The sequence below is a fragment of the Macaca nemestrina genome, chromosome X (assembly GCF_043159975.1).
Source record: "Macaca nemestrina isolate mMacNem1 chromosome X, mMacNem.hap1, whole genome shotgun sequence".
NCBI lineage: Eukaryota > Metazoa > Chordata > Mammalia > Primates > Cercopithecidae > Macaca > Macaca nemestrina.
Window position 1 is genome coordinate 6,366,212 of NC_092145.1, and position 6,000 is coordinate 6,372,211.

Below are 6,000 nucleotides of genomic sequence, written 5' to 3' on the forward strand. Positions count from 1 at the left end.
TATTTTTAGTTTGTTTCAGATGCGTTCTTAATTGCTTAATGAAGCATTTATATAATGGTGGTTTTCAATTTTTTTTTACAGATAATTCTAACATCTTTGTCATCAGTGTTGACATCTCTTGATTGTATCCTGTCATTCCATTTGAGATCATCCTGGTTCTGGGTATGATGTGTGACTTTTGATTGAAATCTAGAGATTTTCATATTATGTTACTAGGTTTAAAGTGTTATTTAAACTTTGTTTTAGCTGGCATCCTCTGACATCACTCCAGCAGAAGAAAGGGAAGGATCATGCCGCATTACTGCCTGGTGAGTGCAGTAGTCTACCTTCCCCACATGGCCTCCATTGATTCCTGAAATGGGTGGGGGTACTCCTTGTTTCTGCTGGGCAGGAGTGGACTTTTTGGATCTGATCTGGGGCTGCACTGATACCTTTGTGGCTGGGAGGGTTTGATATTTTTCAGCACTGTATTCAGTATCACCTGCACAGACACCTTAGGGGATGGGGACTTGCTATTGCCTGGCAGGGATGAAAATGCCAGCTCCCTGATTGGCCACCTCCAACAGCACCAAGGTAGACAGGAGGGATGTTACAGCTTAGCAAGCATGTTACACTGAGCCCCCTAGTTGACCTTTGCTGGCATGTGTGGAAGTGGGGATCAAACTATATTTCTGTGGTATTTAACTAGAGTAAAGCAGCTTACTGTCTAAAAGTTTTCTATCTTGGTAAGTTACAACTTTCTTGGTCCTCTGGCTTTGGTTCTTCTTTCCTCCCTCCCTTACTGTCCACCTTTCCTCCCTCTTTTCCTTCATTCCTTCTTTCTTCTTTCCTCTGTGTTTGTTGACATTTCTGGATCCTAGCTCCTTCAGCTCCATGTCTGGTGTATATGGGCAAAGAAAAAGAGAGAGAGAGAGAGAGAGAGAGAAAGGGAGGAAGGGAGGAAGGGGAAAGGAGAGGAGAGGGAAAGAAAGAGGGTGGAGAGAGAGGGAGGGAGGAAGGGGAAAGGAGAGGATAGGGAAAGAGAGGAGAGAGAGAGGGAGAGAGGGAGGAAGGGAGGGAAGGGGAAAGAGAGGGAAAGAAAAAGAGAGGGGAAGGGAGGAATGGGAAAGAAGAGGAGAGGGAAAGAAAGAAAGAGAGACACACACCAGAGAACTAATTAACTCCATTGTTCCTCAGGTCACAAGGTCCCTATCTGATCTGCCTTCACTCCACCTTTCAGAGTCTTATGTTTGTTTTGTGTATATTATCAAGGGGTTTTAGGTCACTTAGTTGGAAGAATAGGGAAAAGTATATCTACTCTAGTTTTGTGGAAGTGGAATTCTTCTGAGAACCTCTTTTTTGATACAAAATATGTACTTGTGCATATTTTCTATCAAAATATATAATGTACATGTCCATTTTGTACATGTATATAAATTGTATATAAGTATTTAGGGTTATAAAAATAACCAAAGACACCAAAAACTGCCACAGGTGGATTTGGGAAGACGTTGAAATGCCTCCCCTGCTAAGACACGCTCCTCCTTGACAGAGTGGGAACCCTGAAAGCTGTAGTGTCACCACTGCCCTGTCCTGTACCTACCTATCTTTTGACTCATTTCCTCTAAGCTCAGGTTTTCAGTTTTGGGTGTGTGCCACCTAAAACTGAGCTGTGGAACTGCAGCACAATCATCAAATTCAAAAAAGGCAAGGACATCTGGCTCAGATTTTAAGATACACCATAGATGGAGTAAACTAAAACCTTTGATTCCAGATCCTTAACCCCGATTAAAAACAACACAACCCTTCATGCCTATTTAAAACGTCCCTTGCAAAAGATGGTTTGAATATTCCAAGTTGGAAATACCCAGCCTTTTTAAGTTACAGCACCCTTTTTGATACAAAAAATGGGCATGACAGAAATTGTATAGTGAGTAGTGTTATAAAAATAACCAAACACACCAAAAGCTGCCACGGGTAAATTTGAGAAAGTGCTGAAATACACCACACAGCGTGAGACCTTGCTGGCTCTGTCTAACAGATGACGCTGGGGCTGCAAATGGTGTCCCAGCCTTCCAGCGTCTGTGGTCTCCAGAACAGGGCTGAAACCTGTTCTGTGCTGACACTGCTCTCCTAAGAAGACCCCAAGTTGAGAGGAGCCTCTTACCCACTCATCTATAATCAAAGCAGACTTGATGCCCATCAGAGTTGCCCAGTGATTCTGGTGAGCCCTTCCTCCCTCTGGCTGTGAGTACTGGGGAGCATGGTGGGGACTTTCAGATAGCTCGGTGGAGCGCAGAAAGAGAGGGAGTTCCCCCTGACTCCTGCCCCAGTCGGTCAGCCCCGTGGGCCGAGGGGTAGCCCCACTGCTCAACCTCTCCACTCTCTTGGGGAGGACGAGGCAGCCTTGACCCACGAGGGCTGATGAATGGGTCGGTTATCGGCAGGCTCCTAGGCCACCAGCTTGGAGATCCCGTTGTCCCTTTTAGATTCAGTGTGGCGGGAATCTAAAAGGTTGAGGATGGAGAAGCCTGCAGGATGGCAAAGTGAGGGACCCCGGCAGTGGGACCTCAGGAATCCACCCCTGAAACTCTGACTGGGGTGCCCGTGGAGGCCCTGAAGGTACAGCAGTCAGGCGCTCTGTGGCATTCTGAATACTGGCACGCAGCCTTCGGCCTCTGCCAGCTTTTGTGAGCTGCCCTGCACCAGGCAGAGGTGGCCCCCAGGCCTGGCACAGGGTCTGACACATGGCACATGCTATAGAAATAACTGTGGACTGCCTGACTGCAAGATCACATTGAACATCTGGAACATCTGGCCTCAGCCTGTGCTGCTGCAGCCAGGAGCAAATACGGGGAAGTCTGGCTAAGGAGAATGCATGCCTGTGTGGGCCCCAAGGATCCATCCTGAGATCAGGAGGAACAAAAACCCAATGACCTTGACAGGCCCCTCAGGCAGCCTGTTAAATCCCACGTTCCCATGCCCAGAGGTTTTTGGCTCCTGCCCCAGAGGCCCAAGATGAGGACCTGGCAGCACAGGGAGGCTAAGGGAATGATGAGCTCAAGGAGAGGTGGCCAGACCACCTGAGACACCTGTTGAAGTGCACTTTCCCATGTCCAGAACTGCGAGCTCCTGAGACAAGGTGCAGAAACCAGATTACACTTATCTTTCTGACCTAATTCACAGAATGGGCAGCAGCCCCCGCCTAACCACTGCCCCCTCACTGAGCAACAAGTTAGCAACAGCAATGCTGGCCACATGGGAGGCCCTCAGGTGTCCTCAACCCACCCCTAGGTTTACTGACAGGTACCCTGCAGGGAGGAGGGTGGGGCCCCGAGCTGGACTTCACCCAACATTGCCACCTCCTCAACCCGTGTCCTGCCTACCACCCAAGGAGCTGAAGGACCCAACAGCACACCCTCAGTGGTTTCTGAAAGGTAGCAAAGCTCTTTCTACCCTTTTCCACTTTGGGTGAGAACATGTAGCTGGGTTGACAAGTTGGTTTTTCAGAAAGGAAGCACTGAATAGTGAGGCACTCGCCCAGCCAGAAGAGCGATCTGCAAAGACAGCCCCATCCCCAGGACGGGATTGCTGGATTCAGATACCACAAACCAAGAGAACCCAGACTCTGAACATGGAGCAGTACCAGGGTGAAAGACTTTTCCCACCGACATGGTCACATAGCCATTCTCCTTGAAGTACTGGGGGATGGTGGAGAAGTTTCCAGTGTGCACCCTCCAGTAGGAGTTGAAATTGTTCAGGCGGGTGGTGTCAGGTCTCCTGCCAGTAAGGAAGGACACGTGGCTTGGGGTGCACACTGCTTGCTGTTAGGGAGCAGAAGCAGAGGTAAATGTCCTCACAGCAAAATGTGCCTTCCATCTCATAGGTATCCAAGCAACCTCCCTCCTGAGGCCCCTAGCAAACAGCTTGGTAGCTGAGTCATGCAGAGCTCAAACCAGACACTGGGATTTGGGCATCACCTAGGCAACAGACAGCTTCCCGGAGAGAGAAAGGGAAGCAATCAGCCCCTGAAATCAGCAGATGCTTATCTCCTCCTACGCAATGGCCTCCCCAGGCACGCAGACCTGCCAGTGTTGCTGGGGGCAGAGCCATGAGGGGGTTCAGGGAACAGAGCCACCCTGACTAGCTCTTACCTGAGGCCCAGTCTGCAGACCTGTGGGTGCCCTTCTGCAGTACCCCTTCCTTCTGAGCAGCAGGCAAGCCCCCGTTCTGGGAGAAAGCTGCCCAGGGCTGCCGTGAGCACATTAGGTCCAGGGCAGACCTTCCACCCAAGGAGAAGGCCACCCTTGAAGGTCAAGCTTTCCCATCAGTGGAAAGCCAGATTTTCTCCACTACCATTTTCTAGACTGCTTCCTCCTAACAAGATGTCCCACACAATCTGTGCCATCTGACAATAGCTGAAGCTCCCCGCCCCCAACCCTCAGTGCCCGAGGAGGCACACACCCACAGCTAGAGGTTCCCAGACACACCTGCGCAAAGGCATTCTGGAAGAGGAGGCTGTGGGATGCCAGTTGGTCAGTGTTTGGGGCCTTCACTAGTTCATCCCTGCAACTTGAAAGGGTAAGACGTGTTCTAGAAAATAACACCTGTGGCCAGGCGCAGTGGCTCATGCCTGTAATCCCAACACTTTGGGAGGCCAAGGCAGGTGGATCACTTGAGGTCAGGAGTTCGAGACCAGCCTGATCAACACGGAGAAACCCCATCGCTACTAAAAATACAAAAGTAGCTGGGCGTGGTGGTGCATGCCTGTAATCCCAGCTATTCAGGAGGCTGAGGCAGGAGAATCGCTTGAATCCGGGAGGTGGAGGTTGCAGTGAGCTGGGATTGCGCCATTGCAAATGAGTGAAAAACTCCATCTCAAAAAAACAAAAACAAAAACAAACACTTGTAAGAGAGTGAGGGAAGTAGAATTGAGTCAGTCCCTTAGGGAGCTCTATGGTTGGGAAGATTTTATTGAGATGTTGCAAGTAGAGGCTGGAGTCCAGGTGTTGGTACTCTCCACCCTTCATTGACCCCTTGACTGATATTTGGAGAGAGAGTTATGTGCCATCATCACGCAACACCTTTGTCAGGCAGGGGAATGATTATCTCTGCCATCAGGCTGGGCTGTGGAACGACCACAGCATCGACCACAGCCCATGTCTTGCAGGCCTCAGATGGGCTTGCTTCACACAGGATGCTCCCCTCATTTGGGAATAACTTCTGCAGGATTTGGCTTGGCCCTTTTCCTGGGGAGTTGAACATGAGGCAGGGTAGTGGGATGGTGTATGGCCCGCATGACTGCAACTGGCTTTGAAGCCACAACTGATGCTCATGGTCTTCCTCGTCTATCCAATCTAGAGTGCTCTCAGTCTCAGCCACCATGTCTGCTGTTCTCAGTGACCTACCTGGTCGAGTAACAGACCTTTATCCCTGAGGATTGGTTCTGAACCCATGGTCCCCATGACCACCTCAGACTGTGGGAATTGCATGTGTCCATTTACCATAAAAATTGGGCAAAGAATTATTAGGAGACATTCAAATGGATCACCTGGGTGCCAAATATATCCTCCTCTGTTCACAGTGTGTAAGAACAACCCTGCCTCCTCATCATGATCAGAGCCAATACCCCTGACAGAATGGCTACTCTTCTTTACACCTGCTTAGTTCCATAGCCATAGCAGGATGAATGAACCCAAGGTTCCCATGACTTGTAATTCAGTTATCAGCCATGGCTCATAATTCAGTGGGACTCCTACTGTGTGTACTGGTGGAAGCATTCCCATTTGAGTAGCCAGGATCCACTGTTCAATTAGGTAGCCACTGGCTGCATGTGCCTACTGAGTACTTGAAATGTACCTGGTGTATCTGAGGAACTGAATTTTAATTATCTAAAATTCAGATAAAATAACTAATTTTATCTTAATTTAAATTTAAATAGATGAATTTTGCTAGTGGTGACTGTATTGGGACGGGAAGCACAAATTCCCATGTGGATCACTAGGAGAAATAATAAGTGAG